This window comes from Myxine glutinosa, chromosome 3 (assembly GCF_964187855.1).
Source record: "Myxine glutinosa chromosome 3, kmMyxGlut1.1, whole genome shotgun sequence".
NCBI classification, from domain to species: Eukaryota; Metazoa; Chordata; class Myxini; order Myxiniformes; family Myxinidae; genus Myxine; species Myxine glutinosa.
In genome coordinates this window covers 104853148-104866714 of record NC_136263.1, presented here as the reverse complement: position 1 = coordinate 104866714, position 13567 = coordinate 104853148, and the positions used below count along the sequence as shown (strand labels likewise).

The 13567-nt window shown below is 49.6% G+C and overlaps 1 protein-coding gene across 2 annotated transcripts in view; it reads left to right on the top strand.

The window, feature by feature from the left end:
* Positions 1-13567, top strand: part of LOC137423296 (LETM1 domain-containing protein LETM2, mitochondrial) — a 136580-nt gene that overhangs the window by 51469 nt on the left and 71544 nt on the right. The window lies entirely within an intron of this gene.

The following is a 13567-nucleotide window of genomic DNA, read 5'->3' as shown; positions in this document are numbered from 1 at the left end:
AAAAGTTGTAATGAAACAACAGGGTGATTCGATTGATCTGCCTGTGAACAAGATATCTCAAAAAGTTGTGGACAGATTTGGACAAAATTTGGCAGAGAGGTAGTGTATGTGACAAGGACGAAATGATTAGGTTTTGGTGAAGATCTGGATCCGGATCCGGCTAGTATAATTTTTTTAAAAGTGATTCTTCACCATTGGGAGATGGGGCCAAAAACGATATATAGTAAGATATCTCAAAAGGTTGTGGACGGATTTGGATGAAACTTGGTGGAGAGGTTGGGTGAGTGACAAGGAAGACTTGATTCAATTTTGGCGAAGATCTGAATATGGATTCAGATACGAGAATTATTTAATTTCTTAATTGATTCCTCACCATTGAGAGATCGGATGAAAAACGATATATAACATGATATTTAAAAAATGTTATGGATGACTTATGACTAAACTTGGGCGATGAGTTGGTTAGGTGACAAGAACAAGCCGATTAGATTTTGGTTCAGGTCCAAATCCAGATCTGGCCTATCAGTGGGATGCAAAACCGAAACTGTTCAGCCTGGCGGTAGTATGCGCTCTACCGAGTGCCGTTCTCGTTCACTATTGCAACTATTTATAGTACCCTCATGTGGGCAGAACTATCCTAATACTACTCTCCCATTCTAAACTAATGCTATTCCCCTCCTCCCCCTTATCTTGTGCTCCTGTGCACCTATGTGGAGCAGCCTCTCCCACGTGCTCTCATGGGTTCCAAAAATATCCCAACTCAATCCTCATCTAATGAGTCTCCCCTGCCAACCCAGCATCTGCAGAGGTACTCGGCCTGGCCTCCCCTGCTAAGGTCAGAGTGATCCATGAGCAGAGTGATCCATGAGCAGAGCAGGTCAGAGTGACCATGTGTGACCAGTGGTCAGAGTGACCATGAGCAGGTCAGAGTGATCCATGAGCAGAGAGTCAGAGTGATCAGAGTGATCAGAGTGATCATCATTGTCACTGAACTACTCCCTCAAACTTTTGTTTCCGTGGTTGTGAAGTGTTTTTAATAACGTGGCTGTGAGGTGTTTTGAATCACGTGGTTGTGAAGTGTTTTTAATAACGTGGCTGTGAGGTGTTTTGAATTACGTGATGGTGAGGTGTTTTGAATTATGTGGTGGTGAGGTGTTTTGAATTATGTGGTGGTGAGGTGTTTTGAATTATGTGGTGGTGAGATGTTTTTGAATTACGTGTTGGTGAGGTGTTTTGAATTACGTGGTGGTAAGGTGTAATCTTCCCAAACTTCCAGTCTGCACCTACCCCTCCCTTATGTATGTGCTGAGGGGTTCTTTTTTATTTTATTTTTTTTGTCAACCTAAATTGCCTATAAAAATGTAATATCACAAACATTACAAATACATTTGTGCAAAATAATTGTTTGTATTGTTACAGACGTGGCTTAGATGTTATTTACCGAGCGGTTTGGTATGACCACGTCTGCACAAGTTACCCGATTATACCCGAACGTTGACTAATCGCGCTACGCTAGGTCAATGAAGGAAAAGACACACGGCTGGGATTAAAATGACTCGACACCAGGGATACGGTTCTCAAGACCTCCGGAGGAGATTATATTCGTTCGGAAGGTTAGATTACAACTACAAGAGGGACAGCAAAGGAAGATAGGCACTTAGACACAATCTTATATTAACCCCAACAGACGACAGATAAACGGGACAAAAGGCTGACTCACACGGGGATTGATGGCTAGGAAAGGCAGGATCGATGGCTCCAGGTGCACCTGGGCTCAGGGACAGAATCGGCTCGGTCCGGTCCAGAGATGCAGCATGCAGGGAGGTCGCAGCGCTCGGAGGTAGTGACTTGCTCTTCTTCAAGCTGGGGGCGCATCTGACCTCACATCCGGTGAGTCGCTTCGTATATCCGGCGGGGAGTGACACGCCCTCGGCTCGTTAGCTCCGCCTCGTGGAATCGGCACGTTGCTTCTCATTGGGTGCGTGCGGGGGGTTTACCAGGCTCCGCCCTTGACGAGGAGCTGACAGCCAGCCCCTTCGTGGTAACCCCGTGGAGCGCATGGTCATGGCGGCTAACCGAGCTGGTGGGAGGACGCACACTCCCCCCGCGCGCCGTGGTTGTAGTTGTTGTTGTAGCTGTAGTTGTTGTTGTTGTTGTTGTTGTTTGGGGAAGAAGATGGAAGGAGGTATGGGAAAGGTCCTAAACTCACTACTGGTGCCATATAATCACATTCTGGTGCAACGAAGAGTCATAATTAATGGAAACGAGTCCTTAACTGACATAGACTAAGAATAACTAGCAAGATGTCCGAAAGTTGTCTACGTGTGATGCGGTGGACCTGGGCACGACATTTAATGGGGGAAAAAGGGGAAGGTCGGTTCTACAGAGTGTTATTTACCGGCAATGGGACTAGGGAATGGGGGATTGGGGATAGTTGGGGAGTATTGGGGAAATAGGGGAATATTTACAAGCGGATATGGAGGCCAAATTCCATATTCGCAACATTGCACCCTTCTCTACCCTCGGGGCGTCCCGACCCGATAAATTTTTACCTACTTTAGTGTGGCACGCAATGTAGTTCCCTCTACTATTAACTCTACCCTGAGTGCGACAGTTTTACAGATATTCACAAATGAGTAAATATGTCCCCCTGCGACGTTGCACCCTTCTCCTCACAGAAACACACCCACAGGATAACCGAATCCGGAAAGAATCCTCAAACTAAACATACAGCCGGTAGGGAGCATTATTTACACAAGACTACGCTGATATTTACACTACGATCCAGGACCTGTTTTTGGAGGAACACATGCAGATGTTATGCATAGAGAGAGCACGCATGCTAGCATCGATACACCAACCCACGAGTGCTCTGTGGCCTACGGCCTTTAATAATGTGCAGAGCACCCCTTCCAAGCATCAAGCACCACCCCATCACACAGTGAGCACCATCCGGTGCACCAATAAAGTGTTTATGAATCATTGTGTGGTGTCGCAGCCGGCCGATGTTCTGCCGCTGGTCTTGCCTTCGTGTGGTGCACTTGGCCTTCTTACTTCTTTTTAAAAATAAAGAAAGGCGCCAACCGCGTCCATTTCTTTATTGTGGCCGTCAGGGGGCCAACTGTTAGTGGTTCACCTGTTTGGCATAGGTGCCACGTTGACCCATAGGTCCTTCCACGGGTGGTGCTTGGCCGCAAAAGAGCTGCGGTCCATTGTGGGTGGCCACAAACATTGCGGTCCATATGGTGTATCGATCCAAGCAGCAAACGGCGAAAGTGCAGGCCCACAACTGCGAAGCCAGCACCTCTCTCTCCTCTCTCTCTACCCCAAAGCCAGATCCTCGGAGGTGGGAGACAAAAGAAGCAGACAAGTGAGTAAGGTGGTAAGGGCGCAAAAGTGCACGCAATGCAAGGTAATGCACACTGGGGGCACATGGGAACCAGGTGAGACAGGTACGTTCCTACCGTACGCTCCCCCCCCCCCCCCCCCCACCAGGTAACCTACATGGCCCCTCCCTTACCCCTTACTGTATCCACAAAACACAACACTACCCATAAACATCTATTTTACAAATCAACAAACATCCCTACTGTCTTCCCCGTTCCTCCCATAAACCAAATTCGTCTTCGCTCCCTCCTAACCAATCAAATTTGCCATTTTCAACTCTCATCAAAATTTGCCATCTCCAACTCAACATCACAATTTGCCATTACCAATTCATCATCAGTCCCTCCTAGGGAGGGAGAGATGGAATCACCCCAATGTCTCATCCACGTCGTGATGCGTCTCACAATCCACACAGCAATTTCATTTCCTGCAACAAAACAAAGAAAACACAGGTGTGGCGTCATCATCATCACCACAGGTAAGTGGCTGCGTATGGTGCGACAGGTTCATCAATCCTAACTATTTCCTAAATGACTTTAACAACTTTACACTACCCGGGGTCTTTCTCCGGCCAAACTATTGGCCCTCTTACACTATGGGTTCTAAAAACCAATTCCCATTGGCCAACTGTGGTGCTTTTCAATTTGGGGTCTCACTCCCCCGATTCCTCTCCCGGTGCCCTCGCACAATTTCTGGGCTGTGGCGTGTACCTCTCCCAGCGGGTCTACCCACCTGCACACCTCCACCACTGCGGTTGCCTCCGAGCTTACCTGCTCCTTACCCTAACCTAACTACCTGGGGAAGGCCCTCTGGCGCTCTCCCCACTCGGTGCCCTCTCTGGCACTGGGCTGCCCGATCCACACCCGGGATCCTCAGGCACCCACTCACAACTACCGGCTCCCAGAGCCCACCTGCGGCCTCACCTGGCCGACATCCTCACAGTGGTGGAGTGCCCAACCAACTACACACACTAACAGGCTACACGCCCAGCCATTTCCACAACACTAATGCACCCATTCACAACACCATTCTGCAACCGCACCACAAATGCCAATATCCAACCACAATTTACCTGTACCCTCTACCTAACACTTACACTACCCGCCCCGGGTATCCGTGATAGGGGTCCACTCTTCCCCCATCCACACCTTCGCACCATGCACACCACTCCGTACCACTTACTCCAACTCTCTCCACACACCTGTACTGGCACACCTGTGCTCTCACACCTGGTGCCACCTGCACCCTTCTCTCCCCAAGCGCATTCGCGCTGATCCACAACACTCATTACTCACACACTGCTCCACACACCTGTCCAGTTGCACACCTGTGCAATCACACCTGTTCAATTCTCACACACACGGCATCATCTCAGCTAACTACTCCCTTCTGAAACTTGCGCTTCCCAGTCGTCCCTTTAAACTATTGCGCTCCCTCGTCATCATCCACACTAATCTACCTGCGTCCCCACTACAGGTATCAGTCACTAACTAAACTTAACGTTACCTAATGTCAATCTCTTCTAGATCCCTACTAATAACCTAACCCACCCGGGCTAGTTTCCACTGCCATCAACCCCATAAGCTATTGCTCCTTTGCCCCCACATGGGAAGGGTGGCAGGGATGCCACCCTTACCCACCGGGCCCATCGCTCACTACCAATTTTGCACATCAAATTTCAACAAATTAAAAATTTGCCAATCACTACCCATCATCTGCCAATCACTACTGCCAATCCCTTGCCAATCATCAAATTTTGTTTTTCTCTAATTTTGGGTCCAAAACACTAACCTCATCACCCAGTCTACTCACTAATGCCTCTCGGTGCGCCAATTCCTGTCCAAAGCCCGGCTTCGTAAAGCCAAGCAATGGATGCTGGTTGTTTTGTGCCGGCGGCTGGATGCGTCCGGCATTCGGGGCAGGGTCGGGGGCTTACCCGGGCCGAGGTCCCACGCACCATCTCGGTACGGAGCCATCCAATGTCCCGCTCTCGACCTGCCGGCACGTTTCACCAAAAAGTGGTCGCCATGACGACCCTTTCTATCGGGCTGCCAGCTCCGCCTTGTGGAGCACGGTCGCAGCCGTTCAAAGCGAGGCCCGGCACGCACCGAGGGCCCGATTCGGCTATAAGTCGTTCTAGACTCTACCCCGTCTAACGTCGATGCTTCACCTGCATGCTTACACCCCGCAGCCCGTTCCTTGCTCACACCTCCAGCCGTTTCTATGCTCCTCATACCTTTCCTTACACACCCAGGTACTCTCATTCCACTCACAGACTTGGTCACACACCTGACCACCGAACACTTTGGCACACATTCGTTGCTCGCACACCTCACCAATACACCTCTTCGCACCCCCTCCTCTGTCACCTCCTCTGTGACAATCACAGGTGTGCTCTCATTCGCACACCCAACCACGTGCCTCACTACCAACTCCAGCGTGCATTCCCACTCACGCTCTACCATTCCAGGTGTGCATCCTTCCATCCCAGGTGTACATCCTCGCTCACCTGTCACAACCAACTCACTCTCCTTGTCACTCTTACTACTCTCACCTCCATTCTTGACAGCGCACTCACCCTTACTCTTGACAGCGCACTCTTTCCTCATGCACCTGTCCGTTACACACCTTTCTCGCGCACACTCTCCCGTTACACCCTCTGTAACACTCACCACACCGCGCTTCCATGTGCTCCCTCGCACACGCGCTACGACCGACTCATTCTCGCCAGCACCCTCACTCCTTGGCACGCACTTTTTCCTCACACACCCCAGAGTCGGACTTTCTCGCACACCTCCTCTTTCGCACACCAGACCTGTCGCACACTTCACCAACGGCCTCTCACGAACACCCGGGTCCATCTCGACCCCCAAGCTCCTTAAATCCCCTGGCGCATCATACGCACGACCATATTGGTCACCACTTACACCGGGTCCTCTTCCTCTTCGCTTCTCCTCCATCACCTGCGAATCCCTCATCCGGTTAATGAGCACATCATCACGATCCAAACACAGACTTTGGACCAATTCTTTTATCTCCTCTTTTATCTCTTTCTTATCCCCTCTCCGTCGCTTCTTAATTTCGCTCATCCCTTCTTCCACTTCTTCTAATTTGTGCTTCACCTCTTTTATTCCTCGGTACGTCTCCTCAAGCTCATCCTCTAAGGCTACCTTGACCGTTTCCATGTGCGTCCTCACCTGCCGGTCCTTCGTCTCCATTACCTCTATCACCTCGTCCAACCTCGTTGTCAGTCCCTCACGTACCATCTGACATTCCCTCTTTGTCGCTATTAAGTCGTTTTTTATGTCGTTTTGTGTCGCTTTTAACCCTCCTATTACTGCTGTGTTCTTCTTTACCTGGTCCCCCAACTCCTTTTGTCCCACTGTCAGTTGTTCTACTCCCAGCGTCAACTCCTCTATACCCCCTTGCAATTTTACAGTCCCCTTTCTCACCTCCTTCTCCATGCGCTCCTTACAGTGCCTCACCTCCTCGCGCACTCCTCCGACCTCCTCACTCACTCCTCTTCTGATCTCCTCTCCCATCACTTGCATCTCATCCTGTATTTTCTGTCCAGGTGTGCTGTTCGCCCCACCCCCATTATCTCCTTGCCATCCACCGTTTGCCCTGTTCACGTGACTCGTGGTGGTCCCTCTCGGCTCTCCCCCCGTTGGTATTTTTGTGCATATAAGATTGTTCATAGTTCTGTTTAAATATTTTTAAATATGTTAAACCTTTCCCCTTCTGTTTTTTATTCAGTGGTATATTACAACACGCTGTTTTTCTTCCTATTTAAAAGGCTTTTCTCAATTTCCTCTCCAACTCATTCCACTTCAAAAAAAAGAAATTCAATATCTTATACGTCTCCCTCACTACATGGTCTAAATTCACATTCATTCCATCCCTCCTCCATCATCCTGAACCGGATTGCTAACTTGAAAATCACAACAAACCCAATTTGTTATCAATGTTCGTCTTTCATTAATCATCCACTTTCTAAACTCCCCTCTTGCCCATCCCATCCAAATCCCCCCCCTTGCACCTACACTCCGAAACTTCCCCCTTGCCCCTCCACTCTTAAACTCCCCCCTTGCCCCTCCACTCCTGAACTCCCCCCTTGCCCTTCCCCTCCTAAACTTCCCCTTTGCCCCTCCCCTCCTAATCCCCCCCCTTGCCCCTCCACTCCTGATCTCCCCCCTTTCCCCTTCCCTCCAAAACTCCCCCCTTGCCCCTCCCCTCCTAAACTCCCCCCTCACTCCTCCCCTTCAAAACTCCCCCCCAATCCCTCCCATTCAATTCTCCCCCCATACCATTCCTCTCCAATTCTCTCTCCTCCACCCTCCTCCTCCAAGCTGCCTCCTCCCCACTTCGTCTCCCTTCTATCTCATACCTCCACCCCCCCAAACCTTCTACTTTCCTCTGCCCCCCCTCAAACAACCCCTCACTGTGCCGCATCCCTTCACCAGCAAACCTTTCATCCTCCTCATCCTTCCCTTTCTTGGAACTCTTCTGCAACATCTGAAACACTATCAACTGCTCTCCCTACCTCCCCCTCTCATCCTTCATCTTACCCTACTCCTCCCCTCCCCTGTCCTGTACCCGATGCTCCCCCTCTCTCTTCATTAACGGTATGGACCTCAAACATCCGGGGCCTTCGCTCAAACCTGACTGATCTCTCCATACAGGTTGCTTCTGACAATCCAGACTTGATCTGCTTAACAGAGACTTTCCTCCTTCAAGATGTCTCTGATTCCTTAATATCTCTTCCTGGTTACTCCCTCCTCCGGTATGATAGACCTGAGCCTCGGCCTGGTGGTGGGGTGGCTATCTTTGTCAAAAACTCTCTTCCTCACTCTCCTTGCACTGCTCTCTTTCCTCCTCACCCGCAGGAGTACCTCTGGTTACGGCTTCCTCTCCGCTCCCACCTTTTGTTCATATGTGTTCTGTACCGTCCCCCAAACAGTGATGACTCCATCTACATTTCAATGTCTGACAACATGGACCAACTTCTATCCACTCATCCCAACTCTCTCTTCCTCATATGTGGTGACTTCAACTGTCATCATGCCACCTGGTTGGGTGTGGGTTCCTCTCTCACTAGTCATGGCACCTCAGCAAAGGACTTCTGTGACTCACTGGGATTGACACAATCTGTCAATTTCCCGACCCGGATCTCAGCCAATGGAGTATCTTCTCTTCTAGACTTGGTTATGACAAACTTCCCTGCTAATGTCTGCTGCTCTTCTTCTGCTCCAATCGGTTCTTCTGATCATGTGCTTGTCAAAGTGGACATCTCTCTGGCCATTCTCAGAGAGCCTCCTCAGCGTCGACGAGTCTGGCATTTCACTCAGGCCGACTGGGACGGTCTTCAAGCAGCCATCAATCGTCTGGATTGGTCTCCGATCTCCACTGCCTCTGACATCAATTCTTCCTGGGAATTCTTCCAAAGCAAACTGATCTCTCTCATGCACAGATTTATCCCATCTCGCCTTCAATTGTCTTACCCTTCCTCCCGTCCATGGTACACTGAATCTTGTGGTGAGGCAGTTGCCCTGAAACAACTTGCCTTTGCCTCTTGGAAGGCTAATCCAACTGAAGGAAATCTCAGTTCCTTCCACCAAGCTCGGAACAAGTGTGTGTCTACCCTCAGGAGTGCCAGGAAGCACTATCTCTCCTCACTCAAGAATGAACTCTCAAACCTGTCTCCTTCCTCCAAATCCTGGTGGCGTCTGGTCAAATCCGTTTCTGGTGTTTGTTCCCCCTCCATCCCCTCCCTTACCTCAAATGGCCACACAGTTGACATCGCACGTGACAAAGCCGAATGCCTCAACTCTGTGTTCGCCTCGAAATCCTTAGTCCCAAACCCATCTCTCTCTGTTCCCACCTTTCCCAGTCGAACCCAAATGCTCCTGGACTCTGTGTCCTTCTCTCCTGACAAGGTGGAGGAGTTTTTGTCAAACCTCGACTCTGATTCTGCAACTGGACCAGACGGCATCAGCCCACGGGTCCTAAAATCCTGCTCTGCCGCTCTATCTCACCCTCTCTCTGTTCTTTTCACCCTATCTTTTGCTCAAGGTCATCTGCCAGCATCCTGGAAATCAGCTAACATTACCGCTTTACACAAAAAAGGTGCAAAAACAGATCCTTGCAACTACAGACCAATCAGCCTGCTCCCAATTATCAGCAAAGTCATGGAATCCATCATTGCTTCGGATATGAAATCTTTCCTCTTCTCCAATGGCTTGATCTCTGATCATCAATTTGGTTTCAGACCAGGTCACTCTACTCTGGACATGCTGCTTCTGCTGTCTCAACAATGGATGGAGGTCCTGAATGCCAAACAGGAAATCAGAGCTGTCTCCCTTGACATATCAAGGGCCTTTGATATGGTCTGGCACCCAGCTCTGCTCACCAAACTCTCCTCCTATGGTATCCATGGAAATCTCCATGCATGGCTTGCGGACTTCCTCTCTGGTCGTAGTCAACGTGTGGCCCTGAATGGATTTCTCTCATCTCCCCTTCCTGTTCAGGCTGGAGTTCCCCAAGGAAGTGTGCTGGGCCCTGTGCTTTTTCTGGTCTTTATCAATGATCTCTCTGACTCTCTGGAAAATCCTCTCTATCTCTTTGCTGATGACTCCACTCTCTGCCGCTCCATTCCTCTTCCCTCAGATAGGCAGTCTGCAGCCTCCTCACTCTCTGAAGACCTGGACAAAATCACAGACTGGTCAAACAAGTGGAACATGTCTTTCAATCCTGCCAAATCTCACTCTCTTACTATGTCTCTCCGAAAAGATCGACTGGACAACCCTCCCATCTACTTTCTCAACAATCCTCTCCAAGAAGTTCTGTCACTCAAGCTTTTGGGTCTCACTATCTGCCATGATCTTTCTTGGGAAAACCACATTTCCAAGCTGGCCTCCAAAGCCAGTCGCCGACTGGGCATCCTCCGTCGTGCGAAGTCCTTCCTCGGCACACCTGAGCTCCTCACCACATACAAGGCTTTCATCCGCAGCTCAATGGAATACTGTTCTCCCCTATGGGCTGGTGCTCCTGCCTCACACCTGGCTCGGCTTCACGCTGTTGAATCCAAAGCTTTCAAAATCATTGGAATCTCCCGCGATGAAGCTATCTCTGAGGGCCTTTCACTCACTCACCGCAGGCAGGTAGGTGGTCTTTCTGTCTTCTACCGACTCCTCTCCGGCCTTGCTCCCCCAGCTCTCTCCGTGCTCTGTCCCCCAAATATTCCTACAGGTCGCACAAGATCTGCCAGCAACCCTCTGATGGTTAAACTGCCGAAATCTCGGCTCTCTGCTCACCTTCACTCTTTCATTCCTCTTTTATCCCGCCTGTGGAATAAACTCCCACACTCCCTTCAATCCCTCTCCTCCCTCCAGGTCTTTAAAACAGCTGTTCACCACCATCTCTTATCTTCCCCCATCCATAACCTTGATCTTTTCTACCCCCACTAATTCACCCCAGATCCACCTTATTTGAAATTCCAACTTATTTCCTGGAAATCCTGGCAGTGTCCATATGTTTATACCTCTCCCACCCCCCCCCCCCCCCTTCACATGCCTCCCCCCCTTCACATGCCTCCCCCCTTCACATGCCTCCCCCCCAAAGCCCTCTCCCTCCCACAGATCTCTCGATGTCTTCATGTCTCTCGGTCCCTGCTCTCAAATGTTGTGTTTGTGTCCTTCCCCCTCTCTCCCCATCTTGTCTACCGCTCCCGATGTTATTTGTTTTATGTGTCTGTTTGTCTTTCTGTGTGATTAATTTTCGCTCTTTCACGAGCCTCGATCTTGTATACAAAAAAAAAAAAAAAAAAAAAAAAATCTCCTGCCCAGATGCCACCCTCATCTGCTCCATTTCCTCCCTGTGAGCATCCAGTTTAGTTTCTACCCCCATTCTGACCCCCTCTATCTGCTGCCCCATTTGGTTAACTTCCCTTTCCGCTTGGTCCCTCATGTCCCTCAATTTGCCTTCCATACTGTTTTCTAACCCCTCTAACCCATTTTTCACTCCCTCTATCTGATTCTCCTGGGCAGCCATTCTATTTTCTACCCCCTCTAACCCCTTTTGCATCCCTTCCATTTGATTCTCTTGAGCGGCCATTCTGTTTTCTACCCCCATTAACCCCTCCTGTATTTCCCCTAATCTATTGTCTAATTTCCCAAATTTCTCGTCTAATCCCTTAAAATTATTGTCTAATCCCCTAAAATTATTGTCTAATCCCCTAAAATTATTGTCTAATCCCTCACCAGTACCCCTCGCTTCGGCCCTCATTACCCCCATTTGGTTTCCCATTACCCCCATTTGGCCCTCCAATCGCTCACTATCAGCCCTCATTCCCACAATTTGGTTTCCCAACCGCTCACCCAATCGCTCAATTTGGCTCCCCATACTCATCTGTACAGCTGCCTGTAGCTGCGCAATGAGGGCCTGCATGTCAATCGGCTGCATGTTAAAGCCCGTTGATACAGCGGGCTCGGCTACCGCGCGCACTTGCGAGGCGCCATTTTGCGCGCCCGCAACGTCGGGCGCAACGACGCTATTTTGTGCGTCTGCTACCCTCACTGCTTCGCTCTCCTCATGTCCCTCAATTTGGTCCTGGACCGACCCTGCCTCACTCTCCACTACCGGACCCCAGCTGTCTTGGTCTGCCATAGCGCGACTTTCAAAATTCGGGTTTTTATTTCCGTATAACAAATTCAAATTTCGCCGTTATAATTTCGCGCGGGAAACGCGCTCCGAATCGACTCTACTACAAATTTGGGCCTAATAAATTTAGTCCCGGGTCCGAATTCCACTCCTCGACACCAATTGTTACAGACGTGGCTTAGATGTTATTTACCGAGCGGTTTGGTATGACCACGTCTGCACAAGTTACCCGATTATACCCGAACGTTGACTAATCGCGCTACGCTAGGTCAATGAAGGAAAAGACACACGGCTGGGATTAAAATGACTCGACACCAGGGATACGGTTCTCAAGACCTCCGGAGGAGATTATATTCGTTCGGAAGGTTAGATTACAACTACAAGAGGGACAGCAAAGGAAGATAGGCACTTAGACACAATCTTATATTAACCCCAACAGACGACAGATAAACGGGACAAAAGGCTGACTCACACGGGGATTGATGGCTAGGAAAGGCAGGATCGATGGCTCCAGGTGCACCTGGGCTCAGGGACAGAATCGGCTCGGTCCGGTCCAGAGATGCAGCATGCAGGGAGGTCGCAGCGCTCGGAGGTAGTGACTTGCTCTTCTTCAAGCTGGGGGCGCATCTGACCTCACATCCGGTGAGTCGCTTCGTATATCCGGCGGGGAGTGACACGCCCTCGGCTCGTTAGCTCCGCCTCGTGGAATCGGCACGTTGCTTCTCATTGGGTGCGTGCGGGGGGTTTACCAGGCTCCGCCCTTGACGAGGAGCTGACAGCCAGCCCCTTCGTGGTAACCCCGTGGAGCGCATGGTCATGGCGGCTAACCGAGCTGGTGGGAGGACGCACACTCCCCCCGCGCGCCGTGGTTGTAGTTGTTGTTGTAGCTGTAGTTGTTGTTGTTGTTGTTGTTGTTGTTTGGGGAAGAAGATGGAAGGAGGTATGGGAAAGGTCCTAAACTCACTACTGGTGCCATATAATCACATTCTGGTGCAACGAAGAGTCATAATTAATGGAAACGAGTCCTTAACTGACATAGACTAAGAATAACTAGCAAGATGTCCGAAAGTTGTCTACGTGTGATGCGGTGGACCTGGGCACGACATTTAATGGGGGAAAAAGGGGAAGGTCGGTTCTACAGAGTGTTATTTACCGGCAATGGGACTAGGGAATGGGGGATTGGGGATAGTTGGGGAGTATTGGGGAAATAGGGGAATATTTACAAGCGGATATGGAGGCCAAATTCCATATTCGCAACAGTATTATGATTGGTGTAAATCATGGAAACACAGCAACTCAGGTACAGTCATTATCCTCAGCTAAATCAAGCTAAATCAATCAAGCTCTGTGGCTTGTATATATATATATATATATATATATATATACATATGTGTGTATATATAACATATAATATATATAATATACTGTATATATATCGTTGAGTGCCTTGCAGTTTAAGGGCTTATCATTTGAATTCATGTTGTTTTATCTATTTTTGGCAAGTATTATGTTGCATGTATAA